At 49.3% G+C, this 15260-nt stretch overlaps 1 protein-coding gene across 4 annotated transcripts in view; it reads left to right on the top strand.

Annotated features, from left to right (window-relative positions):
* Nucleotides 1-9783: 9783 nt before the first annotated feature.
* Nucleotides 9784-15260, top strand: part of CBS (cystathionine beta-synthase) — a 39182-nt gene continuing 33705 nt past the window's right edge. For 3 of the 4 annotated variants that reach the window (XM_038759992.1, XM_038759995.1, XM_038759996.1), the window contains exon 1: nt 9784-9832. The gene's annotated coding sequence lies outside the window, so the exon portion shown is untranslated. Of the gene's footprint in view, nt 9833-11920; nt 11946-15260 lie in introns of those variants that run through there. The other variant, XM_038759994.1, reaches the window with a different exon arrangement.

Consider the following 15260-nt stretch of genomic DNA (forward strand, 5'->3'; position numbering starts at 1 on the left):
ATATTTTTGCTACAATTGTGCTATTTTACTGGATGTGAACATGTTTCAGAGTGGAACATGTTGCCACTGACAGACTTTTTTCCATGTGCTTGAGGGTCGGCTGTTAACGCTGATGTGGGGCCATGTCCTGTGCCTGTGATGATCACATTTACTATTGCCATTTTTTGTATTGCCTTAGCTTGAAGTCTTCTGTTGGTTTCTCCCTCCCTAACTTCACGGGCCAGGCTAGTGATTCTAAAATGTTTTCTGTGCCGTATTCACTCCACACAAAGCAGCTCTATCCTGCCGTCAGCCACTGTTCTCCTGCCTTCTACTTTGTCTAGGTGCAATAAGAGGAATGTTTAGATATGTGGTGGTGGTGAATCCCTCCCCTCAACCTAATTAGAGCATCTTATTTTAATAAGCATTGATGCCCAAGTTAAGTACCAAAATAGCCACAGAGGGGTGCCAGATCTTTAATAATCAAGTGCAAAGTTCTGGCATTGTATTAGAGTTAATTTCCTGGCCCGTTATACCTAGATTCATTCAGTTGTATTTACTGAGCACTTACAGTGCTCTGCACACAGTACAAAGCACTTGGGAGAGGACAGTGCAACAGTAGGCACATTCCCTGCCCACAACGAGTTTACAGTCTAGAGGGTGTAACTGTTCTCTGTATTTGAAGTTGATGCTGATCCTGACTGGTGAGAGGCAATCAATCTCGTCTTCGGAGTGTCTGTGAAATCTATAATAGGGGCACTAAAGCCCCTTGCCTATTGGGCTTCGGGTGGTAGCCCTGAAGTAAGGCTGCTCACATTAAGGGCCGGGCCCCAAGGCAAAACTGTCTCCAACAAGGAACCAGAAGAACTGTGGAGTTGAGGAGAGGTGAGGAGTATCTTATCACTGGCTGGTAAATACTTGACTGGTTTTACAGGCTGCTGTAAAACTACAGGTCCCTCTGTAGTTATGGTGGTGGTAGTATTTAAGTTGCTTGCAGTGTGCAGAGCACTAGACCGAGGGCTAGAAATTAGAAACAGGGCTCACTATGGCTGTAAGCATGTTCTGAGAGACAACTGGCAGGGGGGAGCAGGTGCGGCCTTGGCGGGGTTGGGGGTGGGGGAATGACACATGGGTAATTGAACAGCTCATGGGACAAAGCTGGGCTTACGCTTTTCAGAAGTCATTGTGGTAACGGTGATCCGTTTGGCCAGCATATAGGTAAGGGAACATTTTTCTCATTAAAATCCAGAGGAAAAGGCAAGAACATTTTAAAATGAGGAAAATGAAGGCTCTGCATGCAGTTATTTATGTTTGGAAAAGTTTTCCTAGACAGAATTTTTTTCCTAACGTCCTTCATTCTCCCTGCCCCCTCCTCCTTACCCCGCCCCCAACCTGGGTACAGAGGTTTCATGCATCATGTACCCCAAAGCAACTTGCTGAGCTTATTTCTCAACCTTAGTCAGGTGCACCCCCTCCCCAAACCCCATCAGTGAAGGATTCACCTGAAGTATGTTTGAAAATCTAAATTGTCCTTTGCATTAGCTTGACTTTCATGTCTGTTGCTTGCAGCCTCTGGCCCCATTTTCCCTTTTGCCTGTATCTTGTAATCAACTTCAAATTTCTGCTCAAAAAGGATTGCCTTTTTTCTTGATTCCAGTGCACTGTCAGTCTGTGGTATATGAGTGCTTACTGTGTGCAGGGCACTGTGTTAAGTACTTGAAGATCGATATAACAGAGTTGGTAGATGTGATCCCTGCTCACAGGGAGCTTACAGTTTACAGTGGGAGACCGGCATTAAAATAAAGTAGGAATAGGGACAGTATTGGAGTATAAGAATATGTGCATAAGTATTGTGGGACCAGAGGTGAGTATCAGCCAAGTGCTTAAGCGGTACAACTCTAACTTAATAGTTGAAGCAGAAGGAAGAGCAGTTAGGGGAGATAAAGGGGTTAGTCTGGGAAGGCCCTTATGCTGTTCTGCCACGGTGGTCTCCCAGTTTCCAGGTGAGATGCAGTATTTTCTGAGAATTTGCTTTACTGCAACATTAAAACATTTCATCTGTTGCCCGTGTTTAGTTATCCAGTTTCGGCTTGACAGACAGCAGTTGTTCGGGTATCCTCACAACTTCATTCTAGGATGGTGTTTTTGATCCTCTCCTAATAAGAGTAATTGTTTTTTGGTGTTCACTGTGTGAAAAGAAAGTCTGAACATTGGGGGAAAAGTACACAGATGAGAATTAGCACCTGACGGTTAAAGAGCTCACAGCGATAGGATGGGGAGGCTTGACAGTAGACACACAAGCAAAGATGAAATAACAAAAAAAGACAAGGACAGGAGTGAATGGCCCATGCCACTGTTACACCCCTTTTGGCACAGGGACTGTGGCTGATGTAAGAGTAATTGTGCTATTTGTTAAGCGCTCACTATGTGACACTGTTACTAAGTGTTGGGATAGATAGAAGATACTCGGGTTGGAAACAGTCCCTGCCCCACATAGGGCTCCTAGTCTCAATTCCCATTTTACAGGTGAGTTCACCGAGGCACAGAGAAGTAAAGTGACCTGCCCACGGTCACACAGCAGACAAGTGGCAGAACCAGAATCAGAACTCAGGCCCTTCTGACTCCCAAGCCCATAGTCTATCCAGTAGATGATTATTTTCTATCTGCCCCATTGTTTTAGTAAAGTCCTTGGCCTATAGTAGGCAATTAACAAATACATGCAAGCTCACTGTGGTCAGGGAATGTGTCTATTATACTCTCCCAAGCTTTTAGTATAGTGTTCTTCACTCAGTAAGTTCTCAATACCATTGGTTGATTATTATTCCTGGAACTCCGCCAGGAGCCAGATCAATCATTCAATGGCATTTGAGGGCCTACTGTGGACAGAGTACTGTGCTAAGCACCTGGGAAGGTACAACAGAATTAGAAGACATGATTCATGACCTCCAGGGGTTTACAATCTAGTAGGAGAGACGGGCAAATAGGGGGTCCAGGTCTCACAAGCCTAGAAGTTAGGGCAGCACTAGAGCTCTATAGAGCATCAGTTTGGTCACCGTCTTAATGTCATCCTGCTGCCATACTCTGCCTAATCGTCTTCCAGAGGCTGCATTGACCCTAATTTGCTTTTTCTATTCCTTTGTGTATTGTTGGCCAGTGAAATTACTGGGTAACAGAATTCTGTGAGGGCCAGTGAAAATCTTTGGTAGTGGGAAGTTTTTTCCTGGTACAGGTTGATGCACTACTTTGGTACATTGCCTTAGTTTGGTGGGCATCTGACTGCAGATGTGAATGAACCTGGTGGGCAGGAGGGAAAAGCAGAGCAGACATTCTGAACTGGTTAGTTTCCTCCCCTTAGGGGAAAGGGGCAGAGGGTTCAGAATCAGGAAGATATCTTCTACTTCCTTAAAGAGGGGGCAAACGACTATTGCTCCAGACTGAAGTCACCCCATGGCTGCAATCATTCAATCGGTGGTATTGCACACTGTAAGTGTGCCGAACACTGCCCTAAGCATTTGGGAGACTACAGTGCTCGATCCCTGCCTTCAAGGAACGTACGATCTAGATGGCTTTACTTCGAGCGGAGACCCACCAAGACCAGGTGAGTGATTGTTCCACCTCGGTTTGGGGAGGAGGTAATGGGAAGGGACAAGAGGGATGGAGAAATGAGCTTGGCCCCTTTGGAAGGGCTGGTGGTTTGTTTCATTCCTGGGGGGTGAAACGGGTGGTGGGCTGGAGGGAAGGGTTACAAGTACCCAGAATGGCAGCAGCAACAGAACTTTACCAATTAAAATCTAACGTGGATACACTTCTATTTGAGTTCCTACATGGGCCAAACGTCCATATTTGTCTTAGTACAGTGCTGTGCACAGAGTAAGTGCTCAATAAATAAATACCATTGATTGATTTTTTTTTTTCCCACACCCTCCTTCAGTCAAGTGCCTTGAGGCTCTTTACCTCCCTGCTGGGCTGTGGCAGTAGAGCCCACACCCTCTCTCGTTCTGCACTGCCCTCCAAGTCCTGCCATGACTCCTGCCCTTCCCACCGGTGCCAGCTTCCTACCGGGTGGTCCCCATCTCTTCCAGGCTCCTGCTGGCCTCCCTGAAGCACCCAGTGCTACTGATTCCATAGGCTCCAGTTGCCCTCCTCTCCCTAGCCAGGGGGGAGAGAGAGTGACTACAGAGCGTTAGTTCAGAGGTAGTGCGGGTAGTGGAAAGAGCATGGGTCTAGATTCAGCTGTGGCCTAGGGCAAGTCACTTCCAACACCCCAGTTTCCTTATCTGCTAAATGGGAATAAGCACTTAGAACCGTGCCTGGCACGTAGTAAGCACTGGGGCTGACACTATTTAATCAGGTTGAACACGGTCCCTGTCCCACATGGGTCTCCCAGTCTTAATCCCCATTTTGCAAATGAGGTAACCGAGGCCCAGATAAATTGTGACTTGCCCAAAGTCACAGTAGACATGTGGCAGAGCTGGGATTAGAGAAGCAGCGTGGCTCGGTGGAAAAAAGCAAGGGCTTGGGAGCCAGAGGTCATGGGTTCAAATCCCAGCTCTGCCAATTGTCAGCTGTGTGACTTAGGGCAAGTCACTTAACTTCTATGTGCCTGTTACCTCATCTATAAAATGGGGATTAAAATTGAGCCCCACGTGGGACAACCTGATCACCTTGTAACCTGCCCAGCGCTTACAAGTAAGCGCTTAAATGCCATCATTATTATTATTATTTTAAGACGCCTGCTGGACCGGTGCACCTCGCAGAATGCTTGAGGAGGTTTTTAAACCAATAACTTTGAGCCCAAAATGCAATTGCTCCAAACTGAAAGGCTGGATCTAGAAGCCCCATCTCCTGATTCCCAGAGCTGCGTTTCCACCCCACCCCTTCCCCTTCGTCCAGGTCCAGGAGCCCCCTCTCTATGATGTGAGGCTGCTGCTGCTGCTGCTGCTAGTCCTGGCCTGTGGAGCATGGCTCCTAATTCAATCCTCTGAGGCTTGGCAGGAGGTACACAACACAATCAGCTTTAAGCCTGGAAGCAGTGTGGCCTACTGCATAGAGCACGGGCTTGGGACTCAGAAGGGCCTGGGTTTTGATCCTGGCTCTGCCACTTTACTGTGTGACTTTGGGTAAATCACTTCACTTCTCTGCCTGTCACCTTATCTGTAAAATGGGGATTGAGACTGTGAGCTCTATGTGGAATAAGGACTGTGCCCAACCTGCTTAGCCTGTGTTTACCCCAGCGATTAGTACAGTACCTGGCTCATAGTAAACATTTAACAAAAACCATAAAAAAACCCAAAAAACTCACCACTGGCAACACCTCACCTATTGGCTCTTTAGACCCTCCCCAACCCCTTTTGTTCCTTAACCTGCTGCTGTGCCCTTCCCAAGCCTAACTGTACCTCGCTCCCAACTCTCCTGCCTTCATCCTTCGCTCACATTGTGCCCTCCTGGACTTGGAACTCCTCCCCACATCAAATGGAGTACAGCTCTCCTCACATTTAAATCCATCCCCAAACTCCACCTCCTCCAATTAAATTTTCCCCAGCTTCCCTGAGCCCCAAGCGCTGAAAGAACATGGATCGATCATCCCCTCAACCATGTTTAGCAGTTATAGGCTTATTTATACCCTCCTTTGCACTCATGTGGATAGGTCTGATCAGTTTATTTTCACGGGGTTGTAAATATTTCTGTGTCTCTCCATTGTGGACAGGGAATGGGGCACTAGATAATTGTGTACTTTCCAAGTGCCTAAACATAGGGCACCGCATTAAGTGGCTGCTCACACCGTGTACCTCCTCACCGTTGTCTTTACTCACGACTCTCCTCCTTTAGCCCAGCCCACACGCTTTGCTCCTCTACTGCCAACCTTGCTGGGCCTCCATCTCTCCCACAACCTGCTTGACTTGGAACGCCCTCCCTCTTCATATCCTCATTAGAGAAGCAGTGCGGCTCAGTGGAAAGAGCACGGGCTTGGGAATCAGAGGTCATGGGTTCTAGACTCTAGACTGAGCCCATTGTTGGGTAGGACTGTCTCTATATGTTGCCAACTTGTACTTCCCAAGTGCTTAGTACAGTGCTCTGCACACAGTAAGCACTCAGTAAATACGATTGAATGAATGGGTTCAAATCCCTGCTCTGCTGCTTGTCAGCTGTGTGATTTTGGGCAAGTCACTTCACCCAGCGCTTAGAACAGTGCTTTGCACATAATAATGATGGCATTTATTAAGTGCTTACTATGTGCAAAGCACTGTTCTAAGCACTGGAGGGTTACAAGGTGATAAGGTTGTCCCACGTGGGGCTCACACTCTTAATCCCCACTTTACAGATGAGGTCACTGAGGCCCAGAGAAGTGAAGTGACTTGCCCAAAGTCACACAGCTGACAAGTGGTGGAGCTGGGATTTGAACCCATGACCTCTGACTCCAAAGCCCGGGCTCTTTCCACTGAGCCACGCTGCTTCTCAAGCACATAGTAAGTGCTTAATAAATGCCATTTTTTAAAAAAACAAATACCAAAATTATTATTATTATTTGACAGACAGTGGCTGTAATTTCCCCACCCCCCTCCCCTGGAAGCCTCCCATCTCATCCAAGAGGCCTTCCCTGATTAAGGCCTAGACTGTGAGCTCGTTGATTCATTCATTCAGTCGTATCTATTGAGCGCCTACTGTGTGCAGAGCACTGGACTAAGCGCTTGGGAAGTACAAATTGGCAACATACAGAGACGGTCCCTACCCAACAGCGGGCTCACAGTCTTGCACTCTCCCAAACGCCTAGTGCAGCCCGTTGTTGGGTAGGGACCGTCTCTAGAGATGTTGCCAACTTGGGCTTCTGCTCAGTCATTCATTCATTCATTCGTATTTATTGAGCGCTTACTGTGTGCAGAGCACTGTAATAAGCGCTTGGGAAGTCCAAGTCGGCGACATATAGAGACGGTCCCTACCCAACAATGGGCTCACAGTCTAGAAGGGGGAGATAGATGACAAAACAAAACATGTGGAAAGGTGGCAAGCCGTCAGAACAAACAGAAATAAAGCTCGATGCACATCACTAGACCGTGAGCCGGCTGTTGGGCAGGGACCGTCTCTACATGTTGCCAACCTGCACTCCCCAAGCGCCCAGCACAGTGCTCTGCACACAGTAAGCGCTCAATAGCTACGACTGAATCAATCGTATTTATTGAGTGCTGTGTGCAGAGCACTGTACTAAGTGCTTGGGAAGTACAAGGTGGCAACATATAGAGACTCCCTACCCAACAGTGGGCTTACAGTCTAGAAGGGGGAGACAGAGAACAAAACCAAACATATTAACAAAATAAAAGAATAGATATGTACAAGTAAAATAAATAGGGTAATAAATATGTACAAACATATACATACATACAGGTGCTGTGGGGAAGGGAAGGAGGGGGCTCAGTCTGGGAAGGCCTCCTGGCAGAGGTGAGCTCTCAGTAGGGCCTTGAAGGGAGGAAGAGAGCTGGCTTGGAGGATGTGGGGAGGGAGGGCATTCCAGGCCAGGGGGAAGACGTGGGCCGGGGGGGGCGACGGCGGGACAGGCGAGAACGAGGCCCGGTGAGGAGTCAGAGGTCATGGGTTCAAACCCCGGCTCCGCCAATTGTCAGCTGTGTGACTTTGGGCGAGTCACTTAACTTCTCCGTGCCTGTTACCTCATCTGTAAAATGGGGATTAAGACTGTGATCCTCCCTTGAGACAACCTGATCACCTTGTAACCTCCCCAGCGCTTAGAACAGTGCTTTGCACATAGTAAGTGCTTAATAAATGCCATTATTATTATAATTATTAGCGGCAGAGGAGCGGAGGGTGCGGGCTGGGCTGGAGAAGGAGAGAAGGGAGGGGGTGAGGTGATGGAGAGCCTTGAAGCCGAGGGTGAGTTTCTGCCCGATTCATTCATTCATTCAATCGTATTGAGCGCTTACTGAATGCACAGCACTCTACTAAGCGCTTGGGAAGTCCAAGTTGGCAACATATAGAGACGGTCCCTACCCAACAGCGGGCTCACAGTCTAGAAGGGGGAGACAGACGACAAAACATTAACAGAATAAAATAAAGAGAATAAATTTATGTACAAGTAAAATAGAGTGATAATAAATATGTACAAACATATAGAGACGGTCCCTACCCAACAGTGGGCTCACATTCTAGAAAGGGGGAGACAAACAACAAAACAAAACATATTAACAGAATAAAATCAATAGAATAAATATGTACAAGTAAAATAGAATGATAATAAACAAGTACAAACATATAGAGACGGTCCCTACCCAACAGCGGGCTCACAGTCTAGAAGGGGGAGACAGACAACAAAACAAAACATATTAACAGAATAAAATCAATAGAATAAATATGTACAAGTAAAATAGAGGGATAATAAACAAGTACAAACATATAGAGACGGTCCCTACCCAACAGTGGGCTCAGAGTCTAGAAGGGGGAGACAGACAACAAAACATATTAACAGAATAAAATCAATAGAATAAATATGTACAAGTAAAATAGAGTGGTAATAAATATGTACAAACATTTTAGACTGTGAGCCCACTGTTGGGTAGGGACTGTCTCTAGATGTTGCCAATTTGTACTTCCCAAGCGCTTAGTACAGTGCTCTGCACATAGTAAGCACTCAATAAATACGATTGATGATGATGATATATATATATATATATACACATACGGGTGCTATGGGGAGGGGAAGGAGGTAAGGCAGGGGCAGAGGGGGAGAGGAAAGAGGGGGCTCAGTCTGGGAAGGCCTCCCAGAGGAGGTGAGCTCTCAGTGGGGCTTTGAAGGGAGGAAGAGAATATATATATACAGGTGCTGTGGGGAGGGGAAGGAGGTAAGGCAGGGGAGAGGTAAGAGGGGGCTCAGTCTGGGAAGGCCTCCCGGAGGAGGTGAGCTCTCAGTAGGGCTTTGAAGGGAGGAAGAGAGCTAGTTTGGCGGATGTAGGGAGGGAGGGCATTCCAGGCCATGGGGAAGCGCTGAGTACAGTGCTCTGCACACAGCAAGCGCCCAATAAATACGATTGATGATCCCGGCCCACGTCATCCCCCGGGCCTGGAATGCCCTCCCTCTGCCCACCCGCCAAGCTAGCTCTCTTCCTCCCTTACAAGGCCCTGCTGAGAGCTCACCTCCTCCAGGAGGCCTTCCCAGACTGAGCCCCTTCCTTCCTCTCCCCCTCGTCCCCGTCTCCATCCCCCCATCTTACCTCCCTCCCTTCCCCACAGCACCTGTATATATGTGTATATGTTTGTACATATTTTTTACTCTATTTTATTTGTACATATCTATTCTATTTACTTTATTTTGTTAGTATTTTTGGTTCTCCGTCTCCCCCTTTTAGACTGTGAGCCCACTGTTGGGTAGGGACTGTCTCTATATGTTGCCAATTTGTACTCCCCAAGCGCTCAGTACAGTGCTCTGCACACAGTAAGCGCTCAATAAATACGATTGATGATGATGGTGATGCTGTGGGCCGGGTGAGAACGAGGTACGGTGAGGAGGTGAGCGGCGGCAGTCATTCTTGGTGGGTAGCCCCTGGAGATTTTGAGGCATTTTGAAGGGGTGAATGCTGCGCACCCAGGGAGCGCTGAATGAATGCGGCCCAGCTGCCGCTCCCAAGGCGCGCAGGCGGGCGGGGGGGAGGGGGTGGCACGGTGCCCACGGGCGGCTCTGCCAACGTGCGCAGGGCAAAGGCGGCGACCGGCTGGGCGGCCGGGGATTGGCGGAGCCCGTCCCCTCCGCCCCGAGCCCCGCCCCGACCGCCCCAACCCCGCCAGCCCAACCCCGGGCCCGGGCCCCACGCTCCTGCCCAGGGCACCGCACCAAGCCACCCCGGGACTCCACGTAAGTGCCACCCTCCGGACCCCCCTCGGCGGGTAGATGTTGCCAACTTGTACTCCCCAAGCGCTCGGCACACGGTAAACGCTCAGTAAATCCGGTTGATTGATTCGGAGGGGCGGGCCGGCTGTGCCCCCGCCCCGGGGTGATAATCACAATAATAATAATGGCGTTTAGTAATCGCTTACTGTGTGCCAAGCACTGTTCTAAGCGCCGGGGAGGTTGCAGGGTGATCAGGTTATCCCCCGGGGGGCTCACAGGCTTAATCATCAATCGTATTTATTGAGTGCTTACTAGGTGCAGAGCACTGTACTAAGCGCTTGGGAAGTACAAATTGGCAACACATAGAGACAGGCCCTACCCAACAGTGGGCTCACAGGGCTTCATCCCTTCTAGACTGTGAGCCCACTGTTGGGGTGGGACTGTCTCTATATGTTGCCATCTTGTACTTCCCAAGCGCTTAGTACAGTGCTCTGCACACAGTAATAGCTCAGTAAATACGATTGATTGATGTATATATGTTTGTACATATTTATTGCTCTATTTTACTTGTACATATCTATTCTGTTTTATTTTGTTAGTATGTTTGGTTTTGTTATCTGTCTCCCCCTTTTAGACTGTGAGCCCACCGTTGGGGAGGGGCTGTCTCTATATGTTGCTAGCTTGTACTTCCCAAGCGCTTAGTACAGTGCTCTGAACACAGTAAGCGCTCAATAAATACAATTGATTGATTCATCCTCATTTTACAGATGAGGTAACTTGAGGCCCAGAGAATAATCATGATGGCATTTGTTAGGCGCTTACTATGTGCCGTGGGAGGTTCCAAGGTGATCAGGTTATCCCACGGCGGGGGCTCCCAGTCTTCACCCTCATTTTACAGATGAGGTAACTTGAGGCCCAGAGAATAATAATGATGGCATTTGTTAAGCGCTTACTACGTGGCATGGGAGGTTACAAGGTGATCAGGTTATCCCACGGGGGGGCTCCCAGTCTTCATCCTCATTTTACAGATGAGGTAACTTGAGGCCCAGAGAATAATAATGATGGCATTTGTTAAGCGCTTACTATGTGCCAAGCACTCTTCTGGACTGTGAGCCTGCTGTTGGGTAGGGACCGTCTCTATATGTTGCCAACTTGTACTTCCCAAGCGCTTAGTACAGTGCTCTGTCACACAGTAAGCGCTCAATAAATACGATTGAATGAATGAGTGTTCTAAACGCTGGGATAGTAACAAGGTGATCAGGTTGACCCACGGGGGGCTCCCGGTCTTAATCCCCATTTTAGAGATGAGGGAATTGAGGCACAGAGAAGTTGTGACTTGCCCAAAGTCATCCAGCTGACAATTGGCGGAGGCGGGATTAGAGCCCCTGACCTGACTCCGAAACCCGGGCTTTTTCTTTTGGGGGAAGCATTGTGGTTCAGTGGAAGGAGCCCGGGCTTTGGAGTCAGAGGTCATGGGTTCGAATCCCGGCTCTACCAATTGTCAGCCGTGTGCCTTTGGGCAAGTCACCTCACTTCTCTTGGCCTCAGTTCCCTCGTCTGTAAAATGGGGATTAAGATTGTGAGCCCCCCGTGGGACAACTTGATCATCTTGTAACCTACCCAGCGCTTAATACATAGTAAGTGCTTAATAAATGCCGTCATTGTTAGTATTATTCCACTGAGCCACGCTGCTTCTCATCACGTGGACCCGGCCCCGTCCCGATGAGGCGGCCCTTGGCTCCAGGTGTGCGGAGGCCGAGCCCACGTGGAACCCGCGCCCCGGCCCGGGGAAGTGAGGCCTATAGTAATAATAATAATTGGCATTTGTTAAGCGCTGCCTATGCCCGGATACCCTGGCCCTGCCTGCCCCCTGCCCGCCTGCCCACCCGAAACATGCCACCCGGACCGTCGGATTTGCCCCCGGGTTGAAGAGCAATCCTACCTCCAAACCTCTCCCCGGTGACACCGCGCAGACGGCCAGGAGTATATCCACCGCCCTCCAACCCCGACTCATTCATTCATTCATTCATTCATTCAATCGTATTTATTGAGCGTTTACTGTGTGCAAGCACTGGACTGAGCGCTTGGGAAGTATAGTTCGGCAACAGAGACAATCCCTACCGAACAACGGGCTCAGGTAAGGACGTCCTTGTAAAACCAGTGGGTGTGCGGGGCCCAGGGGGAATTTGTACAACGAGTGTGAGTGCGGGACTCGGGGGGATTTGTGCAACGAGTGTGAGTGTGGGGCTCTGGGGGATTTGTGCAACGAGTGTGAGTGGGGGACTCTGGGGGATTTGTACAACGAGGATGAATGTGGGTCTGTAGGGGAGTTGTACAACGAGTAGGAGTGTGGGTCTTCAGGGGATTTGTACAACGAGTAGGAGTGTGGGTCTTTGGGGGATTTGTGCAACGAGTGTGAGTGCGGGACTCTGGGGGATTTGTACACCGAGTATGAGAGTGTGGGTCTTTAGGGGATTTGTATAACGAGTATGACTGTGGGTCTGGGACTCTGGGGGATTTGTACACCGAGTAGGAGTGTGGGTCTTTAGGGGATTTGTACAACGAGTAGGAGTGTGGGTCTTTAGGGGATTTGTACAATGAGTGTGAGTCTTCAGGGGATTTGTGCAACGAGTGTGAGTACGGGGCTCTGGGGGATTTGTGCAGGAAATGTGAGTACGGGCCTCTGGGGGATTTGTGCACCAAGGGCGAGTGCTGGTCTTTGGGGATTTTGGAACAAGTGGGGGTGGGTGGGGTGTGTGTGTTTGGGGGGGATCTTTGCGGACTTGTGGCTCAATTATAATAGTGATAACGATGGTATTTGTTAAGCGCTTACTAGGTGCCAAGCACTGCGGGTCCCAGGGGTCCTGGGGAAGTTGTGCAAAGAGTGTGCAGGCACCACGAGGACGGGGAGGGGGAAGGGGAATCCTGGCCGGGGAGGGACGTTTGGGGAGGGGGGGTTTAAAGGCACCCTGGTTTAATGGCGTAATGGTTCGGGGAGTTTGAAAACCACGACCGCTTTAGAAGGAGGTGCGTGAGCCTCTTCCCTGCCCTAACCGCGGAGCTCAAAACCAAACCAACCCCTTTCGTGAGTGGCTTTGGTCTCCGTGTTGGGAGAGGAAGGGAGCAGATGGAGAGCGGCCTGGCACGGCCTGGACTTTGCCCGAGGTTTGCCCGGACCAAACGGGCACAGACCTGTCGCTGCCTCCCCCGGCCCGCTGGGGTTCGCAGGAACCTGCTCCCTTCACCCATGGTTTCTTCCCGGCCAGGCCCGGGATGTTTGCCCGGCCCCACGGTGCCCGTAATATACCCGATTTTGCACACCCAAAACCAACCGATTTGGGGTTTTCGACCACCTGCAATAAGACATCCTTGGGGCAAGGGTGAGAGGGGAGGGGGCGGCACCGACGAGACCCGCCGCCCTGGGCCTTCCTAAGTTACACATCGAGACTCTCAAGGATATTGGGCTAAGTGATGATGATAATAATAATAATAATAATGGCATTTATTAAGCGCTTACCATGTGCAAAGCACTGTTCCAAGCGCTGGGGAGGTTACAAGGTGATCAGATTGTCCCATGGGGGGCTCACAGTCGTCATCCCATTTTACAGATGAGGGAACTGAGGCCCAGAGAAGTGAAGCCACTTGCCCAAAGTCATCATCATCATCATCAATCGTATTTATTGAGCGCTTACTATGTGCAGAGCACTGTACTAAGCGCTTGGGAAGTACAAATTGGCAACATATAGAGACAGTCCCTACCCAACAGTGGGCTAACAGTCTAAAAGGGGGGAGACAGAGAACAAAACCAAACATACTAACAAAATAAAATAAATAGAATAGATATGTACAAACAAAATAAATAAATAGAGTAAAAAATATGTACAAACATATATGCATGTGCTGTGGGGAAGGGAAGGAGGTAAAATGGGGGGGATGGAGAGGGGGACGAGGGGGAGAGTCACACAGCTGACAATTGGCAGAGCCGGGATTTGAACCCATGACCTCTGACTCCAAAGCCCGGGCTCTTGCCACTGAGCCACAGTGCTTCTCCAAGTGCTATCAACCCCGAGAACCTTAAGGTTTTTAAAGGGAAAAAAAAAAAACCCCAAAACCTGCAGTTTAAACCTCTTTGGAAGGGAAGTGGTGTCCGAGCCCCGAGAGGAGCCCAGCCCAGAAAACGGGCGCCCCCCAAGTCAACCCTAATGCTCAAGGGCAGGTAAGGGGAAATGGCTAAAGCACCATCATTATGACATTTTTGCTGTGCAGTTTATCAAAAACCATTTGATGCCCTGGGCGCACGATGGGGTCTCACGTGGAGAAAGGGTTTGGGTAGATTGGGACCGGGCTGTGGCCTTGTCATCCTTCCAAGGTGGGACGGTACAGACGGTACCGGTACAGCTTCATGCCAGTCACGGTCAATCGGTGCTGCTTGTTGAGTTCAGTTGAGTATCAGTTAGTCAGTGGTATTCATTGAGTACTTACAGTGTGCAGAGCTGAGCGCTTGGGAGAGGACAATCCAACTGTGAAGTAGCAGGCACATTCCCTGCCCGCAAAGACTCTAGAGGGGGACCCAGTCTTTAATATGAATAAATAGGTAATTTATAATGTATAGTTTAAAGGGTCAGAGGTCAGGGGTTCTAATCCTTGCTCCGCCACTTGTCTGCTGTGTGACCTAGGGCAAGCCACTTAACTTCTGTGCCTCAGTTCCCTCATCTGTAAAATGGGGATTCAATAGAGATGGGTACGTAAATTCTGTGGGGTTGGGGGTGAAGCAGATAGTGATATGAAGAAGACACAGAAGGGGGAGCGAGCTGGGGAAAAGAGGGCTTAATCGGGGAAGGCCTCTTGGAGGAAGGCCCTCTGCTCTGCCTAGCCTTTCGGGGGAGCACAGTGGAGCTCAAAATCCCCATCCCTGCCTTTATGCCCTCAGATCTGTATGATGGGTAACCAAATATTGGTTCGTATACTTAAAGTTGAGTCATTTCTGTAATTAAGAAGACAGTAGCCGGAAGCGGAGAGCTTGGAAAAGGTGATAATTTGGTTTTACTGTTGTACTAAGCCATCATTTGGCGGGGGTGGGGGGCGGGTGCGTTCATGCGCGTACAGGCAACTTCCCAATTAAGTGTGCGGGTGGTTTAGTGGAAAGAGCATAGGGCTGGGAGTCAGGAGAACCGGTCAGTCAGTGGTATTGATTGAGCACCTAACTGTGCGCAGGCACGGTACTAAGCGCTTGGAAAAGTACAACAGTTGGTAGACACCTTGCCCATAACGAGCCTACAGTCTAGAATGGGAGGCAGACATTAATATAAATAACAGAAATGGACGTAAGGCCTGTGGGGCTAAAAGTGCATAGAGGACACTCATCCCACCTGCACCGTTTGCTTACCGTGTGACCTTGGGCAAGTCATCCTTTCTGTGCCTCAGTTTTCTCATCTGTAAAAGGGGGGTTTCA

Source organism: Tachyglossus aculeatus, chromosome 18, assembly GCF_015852505.1.
Source record: "Tachyglossus aculeatus isolate mTacAcu1 chromosome 18, mTacAcu1.pri, whole genome shotgun sequence".
NCBI classification, from domain to species: domain Eukaryota; kingdom Metazoa; phylum Chordata; class Mammalia; order Monotremata; family Tachyglossidae; genus Tachyglossus; species Tachyglossus aculeatus.